The sequence below is a fragment of the Panthera tigris genome, chromosome A2 (assembly GCF_018350195.1).
Source record: "Panthera tigris isolate Pti1 chromosome A2, P.tigris_Pti1_mat1.1, whole genome shotgun sequence".
Classification (NCBI taxonomy): Eukaryota; Metazoa; Chordata; class Mammalia; order Carnivora; family Felidae; genus Panthera; species Panthera tigris.
Window position 1 is genome coordinate 28,887,017 of NC_056661.1, and position 20,324 is coordinate 28,907,340.

Genomic DNA, 20,324 nt, shown 5'->3' on the forward strand with positions numbered 1-20,324 from the left:
TCTGGAATTATCTTGACATCAGCTTATTTCAGCTCTTCTCTTTACTAGCTTGTCACCTGGGCAAACAACTTACCCAGGTGAACATGTTTCTTCACCTGAGCGATGAGAGACTTCAGTAATATCTACTTCATCCTTGAGGTGGCAAGAAACTCACAAGAGAGAGAGTAACAGGGAGAGAGAGAGAGAGAGAGGCTAAAAGGCCTGTATGCTAAAACAACTACTGTGCTATTTGAACTATCAGAGTAAACATGTTTTCTTTTTACATGCCAATCAGGGAACTAATTTGGACATGGAATTTAATTAAATGCAGTTGGCTGCATCACTAATACACTCCTTTTTCTTCATCATATTCTTTTACACAGTCGTCATTTCTTTTTGGCATTTGTTATTGTAATCTGATGAGACCTCACCATAACGTGTCACAGAGTGCACCAGGCCACATCTTTTATTTTTATATGACTAGGTTTTAATGGGATTTTACAATTTAGCTCTAGGACGTCTAGCCTGCCAAATCATTCAGCAAATGCTAAGGAAATTGTCTTAACTAGCATACTGCAAGTAAATGGTTCAATTTAATACATCATAAAAAACAATAAAAAAAAAGAGTAAAAATAAAATTGATAGGGAAAAAATCATTTTGGAGAAAATGCTAGATTTCTTTTGAATTAAGATTTCAGGAAACAAAGTTTACCTTTTATTTCTTCCATTTAAAGAGGGACAGGCATTATGGCCACTCTGATCATGATTCCTCCTCCCTGCCACCCCCCCAACCCCCCCCCACCCCCCGCCAAAAGACACATTCCTAGTGTAATCACATTTACTTTACATTGTGCCTGACAAGTGGTCAGTCCTCTAGCCTCATTTCAACAATCTATCCCTGATAAAGGGGAGTCTCAAAAGAATAATGCCTTAACTGGAGTGAATGAATATTCTAATAATAGAATATTATGCATTAGAATTGAGGCAAGTGGATAGTAGTGGGAGTGGTAAAGCAGTAGAGTTATAGACCGAAAACAAGCACATCCCTGTCATTTGTGGGATCCAGGGGAAAAGTACAAATGGAAACTACATAGCATGTTGAAATATTTAGAAGACATAAATCAACCTAGCCCTTTGCCACCAACTCACAGATAGCTCTTGCAGGCTAAAGTCTAGGAATAGCCCTCCAGCTTGGATGTTAAAAGCTTATTGGACTGTGTGGTTGCACAGGTATGCTGGGCAAGGCAGAGTGAAAGGTAGACCTGAACTCGGGGCCAAGACTTCTGAGTGGTAAACGGATTTAAAAAACTATTAGAACTCGTGATCAAGTTCAGCAAGATTGCAGGATAGAAGATCCGTATACAAAAAGCCATTGTATTTCTAGATATTAGCAATGAACAATCCAAAACCAAAATTAAGAAAAAAATTCCATTTATAATAACATCAAAAAGAATAAAATGCGTAGACATAACTTTAAAAAAGAAGTGAAAAGTATAGACTCAGAAAACTATAAAACAATTTTTTAATTAAAGAAAACCCAAATTAATGAAAAGACATTCCATGTTCGGATTGGACAACTTAATATTGTTAGGATGGCAATACTTCCTAAATCAGTTGACAGACTGAACACAATCCATGACAAAATTTCAGCCATATTTTTAGCAGAAATTGACAAACTGATCCTACAATTCACATGGAAAAGCAAGGGACCCAGAATAGCCAAAAAAACCTTGAATAAAGAAGAGCCAAGTTGGAGAACTCATACTTCCTAATTTCAAAAATAACCACAAAGCAACAGCAATCAGTAATCAAGACACTGTGGTGTATATCTATAAGGGTGGATGTATAGATCAATAAAATAGAATTAACAATCCAGAAACATAACCTCACGTTTATGGTCAATTGATTTTCCACAAAAGTGCCAAGACAATTTAATGAAGAAAATAGTATTTTTTTTCAACAAATGGTATTGGGATATCCACAAACAAAAGAATGAGGTTTCATCTCTATCATATAGAAAATGTGATTCAAAATGAATTATAGAACTAAACTTAGGAGGTAAAACTGAAAAACTCTTAAAAGAAAATGTAAGAAGGAGTAAATACTCATGATCTTGGGTACAACACCAACGAACAAAAGACAAAATAAAAATAGACAAATTAGATTTCATAAAAAATTGAGACCTTTTGAGGGGTGCCTGGGTGGCTCAGTCAGTTAAATGTTAGACTTCGGCTCAGGTCATGATCTCATAGTTTGTGAGTTTGAGCCCTGTATTGGGCTCTGCACTAACAGTGTGGAGCCTGCTCAGGATTTTCTCTCTCTATCTCTCTCTCTCCCTCCCTCTCTGCTCCTCTCCCAGTCATGCTTTCTTTCTCGCAAAATAAATAAATAAACTTAAAAAAATTAAGACTTTTGAGCTTCAAAGGATGCCATAATAAAATGAAAAGGCAACCCATAGATTAGGAGAAAATATTTGCAAATCATATATCTGATAAGGGAATTGTATCTAGACTACACAAAGAACTCTCACATCTCAACTATAAAAAAGACAAATAACACAATTTAAAAATGGGCATAGGATTGGGTGTCTTGGTGGCTCAGTCCATTAAGCATCTGACTTCCTCTCAGGTCACTGCTCGGGTCATGAGTTTGAACCCCATATCAGGCTCTGTGCTGACAGCTCAGAGCCTGGAGCCTGCCTCGGATTCTGTGTCTCCCTCTATCTCTGCCCCTCCCCCACTAATTCTCTGTCTCTCTCTCTCTCCCTCAAAAATAAACATTAAAAAATTTTTTTTAATGGGGAAAGGATCAGAATAAACATTTCTCCAAAGAAGGCACATACACGACCATAAACACACGAACAAATGCTCATCATCATAACTCATTAGGGAAATGCAAATCAAAGTCATAATGAGACACCACTTCACACCCACTAGAATGACTATAACTAAAAAGACACGACAATAATGTGTGTTGGCGAGGATGGGAAAAAATCAGAACCCTCGTACGTTTCTGGTGTTCATATAAAATGGTGCAGTGCAGCCATTTTGGAAAAAGGTTGGCATTTCTTCCAAAAGCTAAACACAGAGTTATCACATTGCCTAGAAAATGCACATTTAGGTAGCTAAGAGAAGTGAAAAGTACATGCCCACACAAAAACTTGTACATGAATGTTCATAGCAGCATTATTTTTAATAGCCACAAAGTGGAAACAACCCAGATGTGTATCAACTGATGACCTGACAATGGAATAGTTGACAATAAAAAGGAGTGTAGCACCAATACAGGCCATAGCCAGATGGACCTTAAACACCTTGTGCTACGTGACAGGAATCAGCCACAAAACACCACATATGTGATTTCGTTTACATGAAATGTCTACAGTAAGCAATCTCTAGAAACAGACATTAGGACTGAGAGGGTCAGGAGGAAATACGGAGTGACGGCTAACAGGTATGAGTTTCTTTCCAGTATGATGAAAATGTTCTAAAATTGATGATGTTCTAAAATTAGTGATGATTGCATACTAAAAGCCTTTGGATTGCACACATTGAATGAATTGTATGGTGTGTGACTATACCTCCAAATGCTGTTGGAGGAGAAAACCCTAAAACTACAGCACCTACTTATTTGAGGAACCCAATCCATCTAGACATCAGCTTAGGTAACTCAACATGAAGCAAAAGCACAACAGCTGTGGTTTTCTACCCCTAGCCCCCACCCCCACACTTGCAAGCCCTCAGTCTTATGTTCTCAAGCTGTGAAATCCCAAGTAGGTTCAAAGGCCATTCTTCCTTAGTTGTTGTTCACTCAATGGTTTACTGAACTTTCTTACAAGAGTGAAAAGAAAAATGATCTTTGTGCTGGATATTTGTCACATGTGAGGTCCTCTAAAACTTGGGCTCTTTGTATCTATGTCTAAAGGCAGGATCAGAAAAAATTTTGGGGGGCCCACCATAGCACGTGGAGAAAGTCATTGGGAGGCTCCTGAACACTCATTTCTCTTCAGCACTCAGAGAACATGAAAAGTCTGTCAATGTCCTCCTTCCATTGGAAGGCTGAGCATGCCAGGTTACATTAGCCTCAACTGCCACACTATTCATGGATGAAGATGGGGAGGGTTTGTTTTAATGCACTTTAACTTAAATCCTTAGACAACCTAAATGGTCTCGATCTAGAATTAGCAAACTTTTTCTTCAAGGGACAGATATGAAGTATCTCAGTCTTGCGGGCCATACATTTATGTAGTCTATGGTTGCTTTCAAGCAAAAACACAACTTAGACAAATGGGTATGGCTATATTCCAATAAAACTGTATTTATAACATCAAGCAAGCCTAGTTTGCCAATTCCTGGTCTATGGAAGCCCTGCACTGTCTTAAAACCAAGACTTCTGATGTGACAGAGTACACAGTTGAGAAATAATCTGTCTCTAGTTTTCATGGTATTTTTCTCCTCGCCTCCCTAAAGTGGAGCCAAGGCTTTATATCCCAGAGAACTCAGCTTCCCCTGCCCCAGGGGAGAGTTAAAGTCTTTGTATTTAATAACCCTCCAATCACAGAGCAATATAATGATAATGATAATAATGGCTGACATTTACTGAAGGTTTAGTAAGTACCCGGCATGGTGCAAAGCATGCTTTAGGACAATTAAATTATTTCATTATCACTATAACCAAATGCGGTGGATTTGTTATCATTCCCATTAGCTAGGAAAACTGAGATTTAGAGAGCTCCAACACATAGATAAATCTGGAAAAAGTAATGATTTCAACCTGGGCAGAGCCCATGATTTTAACTGCTACATGTATTAGAATGCTAGAACCTGAGGCCCGGGTGGCTCAATCGGTTAAGCGCCGATTTCGGCTCAGGTCATGATCTCACGGTTCATGAGCTTGAGCCCTGTGTCAGGCTTTGTGCTGACAGCCCAAAGCCTGGAGCCTGCTTTGTGTCTGCCCCTCCCCTGCTCTCGCTCTCCCTCTCTCTCTCTGCCCCTTCCCCACTCATGCTCTGTATCTCAAAAATAAACAAACATTTAAAAAATTAAAAAAAAAAAAAAAAAAGAATGCTAGAATCTGGTTGTGGCACAGATGGAGGTTTTCAAAAATTGAAGAGAAGTTAAATATTCTGACCTTTTACGAAGCCGGAGTCCCCTAATGCCAGGGAAATGAAAGGGCTCAAGGAAGATGAAGACCCGTGCCCCATTCCCACATAGAGCTTAGAGGCTGACGAAAGCTTTGATGGGATCAGTCTCTGGGGGACTGAGCACCAAACTTAATGGTGTTGAAAGATGGTATGAAGTCCCAGTAGCCAGGTCTATCATGAAAAAAAAGGGAAGAGGAGTGCCTTCAGAATTATCCTCCCTCGAGTGAATTCAGGTGAGAGAGGAACAGAACAGTCACCACTGACTGGTTTTTCCAGATACTCATAGGTCCCTAGGACCATTTTCCAGCACTGAGAGGAAGAGTGGCCAAAACAATGCTGATTAGACATCACGCCAACTAGATTATTGAAGTCTAAGTTAGATGCAATTTAATTTGGCAGACTGAAAAACAGGTGTTTCCTTGAAACCAAGAATCGTAGAACAAATTCACGGTACAAAATCATAGAACAAATTTAGGGGACATGGAAAGGGATGATGAAGAGATGGTATCTGGTGACACAATAAAAAATAAGAAGTTGATGTTTCTTATTTGAAGGAGTAGAGTCGGTCACTAGAGGAACTAGTTCTGAGGAATGGGGTGGGGGTCAGGGTGTAGATAATCTATTCAACTTATATTCACCATAGCAGGAATTTACTCAAGGCCCAGGAACCCAGACCAAACTTGCTTTCTGTTTCTGTGCTAAATAATATGGGCACCAAACTATAAATAACTTAGTTCCCTGCTCTAGGGAATACCTGCTTCTGGTAGATAAGACCAAACTAACTACACAGCTTACTTATGAAGGCTATCAAGGCTAAATGTTGCTTATCAACATTTTTTAAGTTTATTTATTTAGTGTGTGTGTGTGTGTGTGTGTGTGTGTGAGAGAGAGAGAGAGAGAGAGAGAGAGAGAGAGAGAGAGAGAGAGAGGGAGAGGGAGAGGGAGAGAGGGAGGGAGGGAGAGAGAGAGAGAGAGAGAGAGAGAGAGAGAGAGAGAGAGAGAGAATTCCAAGCAGGCTCCACAATGTCAGCGCAGAGCCTGATGTGGGGCTCCAACCCATGAACCGTGAGATCATGACCTGAGCTGAAACCAAGAGTCAGGTGCTTAATAGACTGAGTCACCCAGGTGCCCCTCATCAACATTTCCTTCAAATATCATCTTGTGCCCATCAATCCAAAATTAGTAACCCCTTAACTCAGCCCAATTCCAATCAGTTTCTTCCCTGTAAGACTTGCCTTAAATCACCCATAACTTCATATATATCCTCCTCTGATCTCCCCTTTCTGACACTCTAGGAAGATTCTGGGACTGTTCTCCCTTCTGCAGTAAATCTAATTAACTTAAATTTGCTTGATAAACAAGTTTTTCTAGTAGTCTTTTTGAGGAGTTGGCAGTCAGCAATTCAAAGTGGATAAATTCAAAAATAGTAGGAAATGAAAAACATTTAGAGATACTGAAATAATCCCTGAAAACAGAAATGGTCAAAAGAGTCTCCCTCTGGTGGTGGGGAGGGGTAAAGCAGGGGACAATTGCATTTCCGGTTAAGCCCTTCTGTACCAATAGCTTTTTAAACCATGTATGCATATTGCTATGAAAGAATATATTTTGAAATTTTAAATATCGGTAACAGTACAGTGGCTGGCAGACGATTTCCCCAACCCTTTTTATACCAGGAGAGCTGGTATTCCTCTTCCTGGATGCAGCTCTGAAAACATAATGTAATACTGAGCTAACAAAGAAACATTACAAGTTATGTCCATCCCCATGGCACAAACATAAAAGTCACAGCTAATAGACATATTTTACAAGCATAGAAATGAGGCCAAGAGAATAGAAAATATTGCCAGAGTCCATACTGCACCCTTCACCTGCTGCTGTAGAAAATCCTAGGTAATCATCATGTCCATGAATTGATCTTAGCAAGTTTGGGATTGGGTCCCCCTTCCCCCACCTGCTCTCACTACACACATTCCCAGCCAACTCCTACTCTTAACTCACCCTCAACAAGAAAAAATCACAAGAGAAGAAGTCATTTTTCTTACAGGACAGGCCTTTTCCCTCTGCCCCAATCATTTTTTAATCTCAAAGCTTAGAAAGGAAATTACCTGTTCAGATTGGAAACTGGTAGTTTCTGCCTAGCTCCAGCCTGACTTTACATATCGAGTACCTTGCTGTGAGGGCAATGTGTTTGGGGAAGTATTGGGCAGGCTGATGGGCAAACGGGTGGGGGTTATGGAAGTCCTTTGAGAGGCCTCAGCAGACCAAATGCAAATACGGTTCAGTTCAAAGAATAAATACGTACGTGAAGAACTTCCTTGAAGGTACATTTTTAGATAAATACACACACATACATACACAAATGTCATGTGCAAAGAACCTCTTTCCACAGTCAAAGACCATAAAACAAGTTGAGTCTGGATCTCAGAATGTCCTCTTCCTCCAACCTTGAAACAAAAAGAAGTTATACACTGAGTCAAGGCCCCCTCACTTCAGAATCCATTCCCAGAATTGGCCAAAAGACATATTCATGGCTAATATGGCTTATTTTTTTAAGAACTCCAACCCCTATGGGGTGCCTGGGTAGCTCAGTCAGTTAAGTGTCCAACTCTTGATTTCGGCTCAGGTCATGATCTCATAGTTGCTCAGACAGAGTCCCGCATAGGTCTCTGCGCTGACAGCATGGAGCCTGCTTGGGATTCTCTCTCTCCCCTTCTCTCTGCCCCTCCCCTGCTAATGCACTTGCTCGCCCTCTCTCTCACTCTCTCACTCTCTTTCAAAATAAATAAACATAAAAAAGAAACTTCATCCCTTTTTCACATGAAGCTAGTAGAAACATCAGTAAGTGTGCTCTCAGTAATCATTCATTCAACAGTATCTACTAAGTGTCCCCACATGGCAGGCACAGCTCCAGGCACTAGGGATGGGGGTGAACAAGAACCGAGTCCCTAACCACAAAAAGTCCCAATCTGGTAATTTGTACAAAGTAAGCATATCACAAATACCAGGTGTCCAAAGGAATCAATAAATAAGTTTAAAAATTAAGTCAGAAGATAATAAAATCACTCTCGAGTATCAGACTTTTCAAATTCTCTTATATTTTTAAATGCTAATAAAAGGTAACTAAGTTGGAAAAATACTCAGTAATGGGAAATATATGTGATACTATCATAAAGAAAAAGATACAAACTCTATATACAGTTTCTTTTGTTAACAAGAAATATATACGAGGGGAAAAAAATCTATAATGCAACGATCCAAAAGGTTAACTGTAATCTTCTTTACGATTAGATATGTTTTCATATTTTTACTTCTCCCTTTTTTTCAATTTTCTATATTAAGCACACATTTGTTGTATAAGGAGGGAAGACTGTTCTTAGAAAAACAATGCTATGGTCATTCTGCACTTGGCAATGGAACTAAGAGATCTTCAGAAAACAGACTGACAAGTTGACAAGCCAACTAGTTTCTCTCAGCTTGGCCCTCCATACCCCAAGACAACTTTATTTTTATTTCTCAAATCTCATCTCTGTGTGGTATGGTGGAATTGCTAATGCTCAGAAAAGGGACCAACAATTCTGGGTCCAGGAAGCAAGCAGAGACGAAACCCTCACAGCACAAAATGCAGGAAGCAACAAGGAACGTCTTTCAGACAGCAGGTACCTGGGACAGGTGCTCTTACAATCACACATGACTGGAAATATGGTCAACTGATGTCTTGTTTGTTTTTTTTTTTTTAATTTCTTCAGCTTCCTAATTCGTGAAAATGGTACTCATGGAACAAATAGACAATAGCAATTACAATAGGAGCTAATGCTTCTGCATACTTGCTGTGGGCCAGGCTCGGCGCTATCCTTTGTACATGCATTATTTCACTGAATTCTCGGTCCTATGAAATAGGACTATTATCTATCACACTTAAAGGTGAGGAAACAGAGAGAGATGGTTAGGAACTTGCCCAAGATCGTGATGTTAGGTGGCAAGGTGGCCTCAAACTCGGGTCTGGCTGCATCTCAGACTCCTCATGACTAAGATTCTTAACTATTTGCTATTATTTTTCTTTGCTGGTACCAACAAGAAAATTTCAGCACATGATATTAGATTTTTTTTTTCCAAAAGCTGGGAGGAAAATGCAAGGCTTTATCAACCTCTATTCACCCTTTGGTCCAATCATTTTTTTTTCAATAAAGTGAGACTTTGGAGGAGGGGAACATGCTAAAATATTTTTTTTTTAACTCAAAGAATTAGAGGCGCCTGGGTGGCTCAGTTGTTAAATGTCCAACTTCAGCTCAGGTCATGATCTCATGGTTTGTGAGTTCGAGCCCCACATTGGGCTCTGGGCTGACAGCTCGGAGCCTGGAGCCTGCTTCGGATTCTGTGTCTCCCTCTCTCTCTCTGTCCCTCCCCTGCTTGTGCTATCAAAAATTAAATAAATAAACATTAAAAAAAAAGACTGAAAGGCTGTTACATATTATGCAATCACTTCCAGCATCACTTTTTGTCTTGTATCTTCTACTGAAAAAGAAACACATGCCATGCTATTATTTGGTATTTCCACCAGTCTCTAGGGGTCCAATATAGAAAACTGTGTAGGCAGGATAATATTCCTTCTGATGAATTTATTGCTTCAACTTAACATTTAGAATGTAGTGCAAAGAATCAATAAGCATATACTCTTCTTGGGACTCATAAACATTTATTTAAACACACTCAAAGTTCCTTTTGTGTATATTCAACACATAAACAGCTAGAGATTGGAAATTGTATCTATTCCCTTAAAAATCTCAGATGAAATCATAGTAAATGGAAAAGGGATTGTATGAGACAACAACAGTATGTACACACTCAAAGAGCATTATCCCCTTCTATTATTTGGTAAGTATGTAAACTGGATAGGTGAGATTTGGATAAAATTTGCACTTCTATTCATGGTCATTAGAGCAAAGAGAAGTGGTTTTCAAAGTCAGGTCTCTTAAGAAAAATTGAGACTCACAGCCTCCCATTTCAGAGATTCTGCACACTCTGGGCATCTGGGAATCTCTACTTGACAAGTCTCCCCTGGGATTTCATCCCCTGGGTGGCACATGACCCAGGCCATGAGAGGTACTGCCATGAACAACAGTCGACAGGAGCATGGGCTCAAGAGCCCACCATACCGGTTTGCAGCATGTCCCTGCCACTTATGAACAGGGTGTCCTTCATCAAGCAACTTAATCTAAGCCTCAGTTTCTTCATTTGTGAAATGGAAAGATAGCAAGAGTATCTTTCAGAGTTGTGAGAATTTTTTAAAGTAGATTTTTATATGTGTGTGTGTGTGTTTGTGTAGAGAAACTTACCACACTGCCCAACACAACGTAAATGCTCAAACACTGTAGCTCGCTGATATTAAATTATTATTTTAAAAGAGGAAGCCCCAAAGCTCTAAAACCTCCTGCTGTAATGTTCTCTTCATTTCTCAATCTCCTCGCAGGGATATTGACTCAACTTCATGTTTTCTTTTCATTAAATCTTTCATGAATATTAATCTTAACTTGCTTTGATCATGAGGTCCCCAAATTTTGTAAGTGCAGTATTTGGCATTCAAACAGTTCTCTCTACACTTGAAAATATTGGAACATTAGGAGAGTCTGTTGCCTAATTTGGCCTTAGTTGGTACAACAATTGAAAATGGTCTCCCTGGATCTGTTTAGGTGGTGAATAAAATAAATCCCAAAGCACAGAAGATCAATTAATTCGTTATCAAAGTATCGTGCACATGTTTTCTACTAACAGCATTCTGCGTATCTGTTTGATTTTTTAAAGGGTACACACATGCACCCAAGAGTTGATACTATACTATTTCCTTCCATTATCTTTGAATAATATGGGTTTTCTGCTTCTAAACTTCATAGAATCTTTGCCTCAAACATTATGCCATAGTTTGTATTACAAAGTATGGTAAAAATATGTTTTAATATTGAAACTCAGGTTTCCAGGGGATTTGTCTTTTTTTTATTGATATATACTATTCACACAGTTAAGTACACAAATCTTAAGGACACTACTCAGTGAACTTTGACCAAGGGAATACATTCCTGTAACCACCAGTGAGACTGAGATTTAGAACACCACCAGCACTGCAGAAGGCTCCCTCTGGCCCCCTCAGTCATTACCTCCCCCACAGGTAACCATTACTGTGACCTCCATCACCACTGATTAATTTCATCTACTTTTGAACTTCAAATAAATGGAATCATGAAGGGGGCACCTGGGTGGCTCAGTCAGTTGAGCCTTGGACTCTTGATTTCAGCTCAGGTCATGATCAGGTCTTGGGATTGATCCCTCTGCTTGGGATCTCTTTCTCTCTCTCTCTCTCATTCTGTCCCTCCTTCCCTGCTTGCATGCTCTCCTTCTCTCTCTCTCTCTCTCTCTCTCTCTCTCTCAAAATAAATAAATAAACATTAAAAAAAACAAAATAATAAAATGGAATCACGAAGTATGGACTTTCCCTTCAGTATTAAGTCTGTGAGATTCATCTATATTTTTGTTTGTAACAGTAGTTCCTTTTTTCATGAATATATTGTATTCCACTATGTGCATGCATCACAAATTATTTATCAATCTATGGACATTTGTCTTGGGGGCTACTATGAATACAGTGACTCTGAACAGTCTGGTCCATATTTTTTTTAGCACACATATGTATGTAGAACAGGATTGCTGGTCAGTAGGGTAGGCATATGTTTAGTTTCAACATGCCAAAAATAATGATTTTTACCAGTTTACATTCCCCCCAGCAGTGTGTAGACCTGCATCACTCAACGTACTCACCAATTCGGATATTCTCTGTCTTGTCATTTTGGTGATGTTGGAGGATGTGCAGTGATAATGCACTGAGGTTTTAATTTGCATTTTTCTCATGACTGATTAAACTGACCATCTTTTCTTATCTGTATTGGACATTTGCAAAGCTTTTTTTTAAGTTCCTCAAGTTTTGCCAATTTTTGTTTTGAGTTACCCATATTTGTTTGTTATTTTTAATAATTTGGGGTGATAATTTTAGATTTACAGAAAAGTTGTAAAGATAATACGATGACTTCCAATGTACCCCTCACCTACTTTCACTGGTGTTAACATCTTACATTACCTTAGTGCATTTGTTAAAGCTTAGATACCCACATTGGGACATTATTATTAACTAAACTTCAGGATTTTTTTGGATATCTCCACTTTTTCCACTATAGCGTTCTTTTACTCTTCCATAATCTAAACCAGTCTAGCATATTGCATTTAATCATTATGTCTCATTAGTCTCCTCCAGTCTGTAAGAGTTTCTCAGTTTTTTCTTGTTTTTCATGACCTTAACAGTTTTGAGACATATCAGAGAGGTATTTTGTAGAATGTCCCTCAATTTGAATTTGTCTGATGGTTTTCTTTTGATTGGATAGAGATTGTGGGTTTTGGAAAGGATAATCTGACATTTATCAACACTTGCTTTATGACTCAGAGAATGGTTTGTTTTAGTAATTGTTCCATGTGTACCTTCAAAGGTATGGATATGGTTTGCTTTTGTTGGGTGCAGTGTTATGCAACACACACACACACACACACACACACACACACACACAGAGGCAAGTTTGTTAATTGCATTGTTCACATATTCTATATATCTACTAAATGTTTTGTCTGAGAGGTGATAAAATCACTCACTATGATGATTATGTATTTATCTGTTTCTCCTTTTATTCACATCACATTTTGTTTTACTATGTTGGAGTCTATGTCATTAGACACAGACAAATTTAAGATTGTTATATCTTCCTGTTGAATCGTCCCATTAATCATCATTACAAAATAACTCTTCATCTCTAGTAATAGCTCTTGCAGCAAAATTTGTCTACTACTGGTACAGAAAAACACCTTTCCGTGGTTAGTGTTTGCATGCCGTATCATTTTCCATGTTTTTCATTTCAACTTTTCTGTGTCTGTATGTTTAAAGCATATCTCTTATAAGCAGTCTATAGTTGATTTTTCAATCCAGATCAACAATCCTTGCTTTTCTTCTTTTTTTTATAATGTTTATTTATTTATTTTTGATAGAGAAGGGCAAGGAGGAGGGAGTGCAAGTGGGAATAAGGGAATAAGGCAGACACAGAGAGAGGGAGAAAGAGAATCCCAAGCAGGCTCTGCACTGTCAGAGCAGAACCCAACACAGGCCTCGAACCCGGGAACCATGAGATCATGACCTGAGCAGAAACCAAGAGTTGGACGCTTAAGTGACTGAGCCAGCCAGGTGCCCCTAGTCTGATAATCCATATTTTTCATGGAAATGTTTTATCCATTCACATTTAATGTAATTACAGATCTTCCTCAAACTTACGATGGGGATGCATCCTGATAAACCCATCATAAGTTGAAAATATCCTAAGCTGAAAATGCATTTCATGTTCCTAACCTATCGAACATCATAGCTTAGCCTAACCCGCCCTAAACGTGTTCAGAACATTTACATTAGCCTACAGTTGGACAAAAATCATCCAACACAAAGCCTAGTCTGTAATAAAGTGTTGAATAACTCATATAACTTATTAATACTGCACTGAAAGTGAAAAACAGAATGGTTGTATGAGTACAGAATGGTTGTAAGTATATTGTTTGTTTACCTTTGTGATTGTGTGGCTAACTGGGAGCTGGGATTGCCACTGCCCAGCAACACAAGAGAGCTTCATACTGCATATCACTAGTCTGGGAAAACATCAAAATTCAGAATTGGAAGTATGACTTCTAGTGAATATGCATTGCTTTCACACTATCACAAAGTCCAAAAATCCTAAGTCAAACCATTATAAATCAGGGTCTATCTGTACTAATATATTTGAATTTAAATCTACCACATTACTATTTGTTTTCCATTTATCCTATCTTCTTGTGTTCCTTTTTTCTCCTTTCTTGCATTCTGTTTGATTAATCAATTATTTTACTGTTCCATTTTCTCTTTTATATTAGATTGTTAGTTATAGATTATTTTTTGTTCATTTAGGATTTACCTTAGTTATTGTAACATACATCCAGAACTTAACAATTTACCTTAAGTTAGTAATTGTACTTCTTCCCAGATAATGCAAGAATCTCACAGCTTAACTCCAATTACTCCTTCCCTGCCTTTTGTGCTATTGTTGTCATGTATTCTTTTTTTAAAAAAAATTTTTTTAATGTTTATTTATTTTTGAGACAGAGAGAGACAGAGCATGAACGGGGGAGGGTCAGAGAGAGAAAGGGAGACACAGAATTGGAAGCAGGCTCCAGGCTCTGAGCTGTCAGCACACAGCCTGACACGGGGCTTGAACTCAAGGACTGTGAGATCATGACTTGAGCTGAAGTCGGACGCTTAACCAACTGAGCCACCCAGGCACCCCTGTTGACATGTATTCTTAAATTTTTTAGTATTTATTTATTTTGAGAGAGACAGAGAGAGTACAAGTGGGGAAGGGGCAGAGAGAGAGAGAGAATCCCAAGCAGTCTCTGAGCAGTCAGTGCACAGAGCCTGATGTAGGGCTTGAACTCACAAAACCATCAGATCATGACCTGAGCCAAAGTCTGATGCTTCACCCACTGAGCTACCCAGGTGCACCTGTCATGTACTTTAATTCTGCATATTGTTTAAACCCACTAGACCTTATTATTATTGTCTTAAAGAGTCAATATTTATTTTGAGTTTTTCATATATTTATCTTTTCTGCTCTTCATTCCTTCCTGAATTTCCATGCTTCTAGCTAAGATCATTAACTTTCTCCTGAAGAATTTCCCTTAGTGCCTATTTTTGTGTGGGTTTTCCAACAATGATTTCTCTCCTTATTTGAATCAAAGTTCCTTTATTTCACCTGGATTTTTAATGTTTATTTTATTTTTGTGAGAGAGACAGACAGAGGGGCATGAGTGGGGGAGGGGAAGAGAGGGAGGAACACAGAATCTGGAGCCAACTCCAGGTTCTGAGCCTAATGTGGGTCTCAAACCCATGAACTGTGAGATCATGACTTGAGCCGAAGTCGGACACTTAACCGACTGAGCCACTCAGGCACCCCCTCACCTTGATTTTTTGAAAGGTTTTTTTCACCAGGCATAGAATTCTTCTTTGGTAATTATTTTCTTTCAGGTGCTTATATATATCACTTATTATCTGCTAGCTTTCATCATTTCTTTCTTTTTTTTTTTTTTTCAACAAGAGAAAGAGAGAGAGCAAGTGGAGCAGGGGCAGGAGAGAGGGAGAGAGAATCTCCAACAGGCTCCTAGCTGAGCATGGGGCTCAATCTCATGACACTGAGATCATGGCCTGAGCCAAAACCAAGTCAGCAGCTGAACTGACCCCACCTAGGTGCCCCTCATCATTTCATTTAAAAGGTCAACTGTCAGCTTATTGTTACTCTTTTAAAGGACATTCACCTTTTTTTCTCCAAGTACGACTTAGATTTTCTCTTCATAGGTGTCATTTTTTTGCAGTGATATTTTGTATTTATTCTATGTGAGGTTCATAGGACTTCATGAATCTGCAGTTTGATATCTTTCATTAGTTTTGGAAATTATTTGGCCCATGTATCTTCAATATTTCTTCTGCTCCATTTTCCCTCTCCTACCCTTCTGGAATTTCAGTTACACATTACTAGATATTTTCACAAAGTCTTGTATGAGCCTTATGCTCTTATCTTTATTTTCTATTTATTTTTCCTCTCTGCACTTCAAGTGATATTTTCTACTTACCTACTTTTGGCTCACTAATTCTTTATTTTGATGTGTCTCATCTGCAGTTAAACTCATCTTTTGACTTCTTAATTCTTTCTGCTTTAGAACTTCTATTTGGTTATACTTTTAGATTTTAGTTTTATGGTGACATTCTCTATTGTATTATCTGCTTTATTTAACATATGAATCATGTTATTTTAAAATTATATTTCTGTTAATGCCAATATTGCATTGCTTATACACCTATTTCTAATGTCAGTTTTCTTCTTTGTCTTAGTTTTTGTCATTTAGTCCTGTTTCCTGGCATAGCTGGTAATTTTGGACTGAATGTTGACATCATACATGAATGATACCTATGGTGTAGGTCTCTAGAGTATATTTTATCTTCTTTGCCTGACAGGCAGGAAATTTTGATCCAATTAAAAACTGAAATAACTGGAGGCTACTTTTAAGACTTTGTGAGGGCTAATCTATTACTGATTTATCCCTATCACCAGCCATGACACTTCAGAAGACTATTTTTAAAACCTGGGGAATTTACTGAGATCTCTTCTCCTGGGTGGGTTCTAAATTATGATTTTTATCTCTCTTTAGCAATGTGAGACTGCCAAAAGCTATGATTAGCCTTTTAACTTCTTAGCAACTAATTTTTTCTGGGTTTCTTAGGCTCTCACTCCACTCATCCTCAGCTTAGGAATTAGGTAAGGAATTAGCCTTATGTCTGCTTTTAGTTTAGAATTGACAATTCAATGCAAATGTAGATTTGTTTCACATTTCCCTTCATTTAAAAAAACTTTTTTAATGTTTAATTGTTATTATTGAGAGACAGAGCATAAGCATAGGAGGCACAGAGAAAGAAGGAGACACAGAATCTGAAGCAGGCTCCAGTCTCTGAGCTGTCAGCACAGAGCCCAACATGGGGCTCGAACTCACAAACTGCGAGATCATGACCTGAGCTGAAGTCAGACGCTTAACCGACTGAGCCACCCAGGCGCCCCCACCTTTCACTTCATTTGAGTGGAAATTATATAGAGAATGCCAGATCACTTCTCTGAAATTAGTTTCTTCAGGATCTTGGCTCCATAAGTACTTGGCTATGTTAATAGTCCTGAAGTTAAATTTGTGGTTCCCCATCCTAGTGATAGAGTTGCAAGCTTTAGATCTCTGCTTTCTCTTCAGTCTCTATGCCCCACAGGGAAATTAACAAATATTCCAAAAGCAAAAGCATCCATAAATGTAGGACTCACCTTATGCTTTTCCCCATCTTCTTGAAATGTTGGCCCTTCAAGTTTTGGACACCTCAATTACTATCTGATGGCTTTGAACAGCTATTGTTTTGAATTTTACTGAGATTTTATAGTTTTCTCAGTGGGGAGATTAGTCTAATACTGGAGAATTTGGCTTTAATTTACCTTACTACTTGCTCAACCACTAACAAAGTTGAAATCAACCTGTAAGTGGAGGGATAATATATCCCAGTTTAATATCTAGGATGCTTCTGATTTGCGGCTCTTATTCTAGAATAATACCCAATAGTGCCCCCTTTCACTCTCAAGAGTTCAGCATGTGCAGTAAATGACATGATTATTTTACCTCTAAAGGTGATTTTATCTTTCTTCTGGTCCCCAATAAATAAGCATTAATTACTTATAAAAGAATGCCAAATGATGGGGCCCCTGGGTGGCTCAGTCAGTTAAGCATCCGACTTCTGCTCAGGTTATGATCTCAGAGTTCATTAGTTTGAGTCCCCCCATCGGGTTCTGTGTTGACAGCTCAGAGCCTGGAGCCTGCTTCGAATTCTGTGTCTCCCTCTCTCTGCCCCTCCCCCACTCACACTCTGTCTCTAGCTGTGTCTCAAAAACAAATACACACTAAAAAAATTTTTTTAAAAGAATGAAATAAATAAATAGAGAGAGAGATTCTGCTCTTTTGCAGTCACTGTGGCATGCAAAGTCTCCTGTGACACCTCTACAAGGCAGTGTAGGCAGTCCTGCACAGGAACCAGTGGAAGCAACAGAAGTTTTTGGACACCATGGAGCTACAGATCAACTTGAAGAACTATAGCCCTCAGAAGGATGATGTTACTTGGGCACCATCAGGCTTAAGTCCACACCGACTTCTCTGTGTGTGTTGTAGGGGGAGCAACAGCGCATGATGAGGCCACAACTGTGGATTTCTCCCATGTGGACACTGAAGCACTGAAGAAAAAGAAACTCAGCAAGAATAAGAAATTCATCAAGAACGTGGCCAAGAAGTATGATGTCTTTTTGCTTTGGAATCTTTGATGAAGAAGATGCCATGAATCCTGGGCCCAGGCCTGAGTAAGACTGGCAAATTCCCTTCCTTACTGACCCACAATGAGAACATGTGGCCAAAGTTGATGAAGTGAAGTCCATGATCAAATTCCAGACAAAAAACGTGTTGTGCCTAATAGTGGCCATTGGCCACGTGAATATGATAGATCATGGACTTGTGTACACATCCACTTAGCTGTCATTTCCCTGGTGTCATTGCTCAAGAAGAACTGGCACGATCTCTGGGTTGTATACATTAAGAGCACCATGGGCAAGCCTCAGTGCTTATACTAACACACAGCTTAATAAACTCTACTCCCACCATTAAAACATACACACACACACACACACACACACATACACACAGAGTTCATATATATTATTTCTGCAGGTCTTAGAATTAGTACTCTTGTGTTTACTTGAATATCTGACGCATCATTCTGGAATCAAAAAAAGAAGTTTATATTTATAAAGATTAAGGATATTTCCACATGTTTAAGTGGGTAATCAGTTCCAATGTCTATAAACTTATAATATCATGTGTGAAAACAGAAATACATATATGAACACAATGTGTTCATTTCAAAAAATTTTTTAATGTTTATTTATGTTTGAAAGAGAGAGAGAAAGTGCAAGTGGGGGAGGTGAAGAGAGAGAGGGAGACACAGAATCCTAAGCAGGCTTCAGGCTCCGAGCTGTCAGCACAGAGCCCAACGTGGGGCTTGAACTCACAGACCATGAGATCATGACCTGAGCCGAAGTTGGACATTTAACCAACAGTTGACCAAAGTCAACTGCTTTTCTACATGTATAATTTTCATAGCCTCTGAGTACTAGACGAAACCTTAAGATGATTGAACTCAGCCATACTTGCTCTTTACACAAAAGGGCATTGAGGTTCCAAAAGTTAATTTAGGAATCATTTATCCAACATTACAGATAGATCCTGAACTCTCCTGACTCCTACGCCAATACAATTCTATCTCTACAAACTATCCCACCCAGTATTTTCCTATTAGCAAACTCTTCCGGCTCCTATGTCCTAGTACACGAGTATAAAAGGTTTGGGAATCCTTCCATATTAGGTTATGTACAGGCAAGATTTAAAAATTATAAAAAGAGAAAGATTTAGGCCTTTCATACCAAGCTACAAAGGGCAAGATATCTTCCTGTGAATTTCATAATCGTTAATATTTCTATTCACTAAACGTTTGCCAGAATACCTACTGGGTAGCCCCCAAGGATTTCAAGTTGCAGATGGTTCATTAGGATTCTTTGTTTATTTCAAATGGAAGAATTTACAGAGTACATGATTTATTAGGTAGCTCCAGCAGACACATCTGGTGCCCTGAGTTACATCCGTCTAGCCTTACATCTGATTTTAAACAGGTTGGAATAGACAATTCCATGCAAACTTGGATTTGTTTCACCTGATAGCATCCCACCTGTAGCCCACATAGTATCTCTCATTTCTTCCCCAAGCCTGTCTTGGATGCCAGTGAGAGTTTGCTTGGGTCTTATGTATGTGCAGGGGAGGAGCAGGGAGCAATCTTGACCAATGAACAAGAGTTGACGGATAAACATTCCTGCCTCCTGATCATTGTGTATAAAAAATTCTGGGGGCACGCCTGAATGGCTCAGTCGGTTGAGCGTCCGACTTTGGCTCAGGTCATGATCCCATAGTCCGTGGGTTCAAACGCCACAAGGGGCTCTGTGCTGACAGCTCAGAGCCTGGAGCCCGCTTCAGATTCTGTGTCTCCCTCTCTCTCTGCACTCCCCCACTTGCACTTTGTCTCTTTGTCTCTCTCTCTCTCTCTCAAAAATAAATAAACATTTAAAAAAAAAAAATTCTGGGAGGCATTCTATGTGTGTCTTAGGATATTTCAGTAGAATTAAGCTTTGTTGCCCACAATGGCAGCCATGAAACATCATCCTTATGCTTCTCCTTTTTCGTATTTTTAATCTCGTTCTTCCTGCTCCCTCATTCCTGTCCCAACGTCACCTCTCAAAGAAACATGCACACAAGTCTTTGTCTCAGGGTATCATTTTGGAGGAACCCCAATCATACAATGCTCAAACACTAAATTCCTCCGCTTATAAAATGTCCCTGTTTCAAAGTTCTCAACTTTGGTTTCACATATGAAGGCTACTCCATAGCTTCAATTTCTATGGCATGTTTTGCTAGACAGGAAAAG

General features: G+C 39.0%; 1 pseudogene; it reads left to right on the forward strand.

The window, feature by feature from the left end:
• The first annotated feature begins 17,798 nt into the window (after nucleotides 1-17,798).
• LOC102963763 lies at nucleotides 17,799-18,423 on the forward strand (annotated as a pseudogene).
• Nucleotides 18,424-20,324: the final 1,901 nt, after the last annotated feature.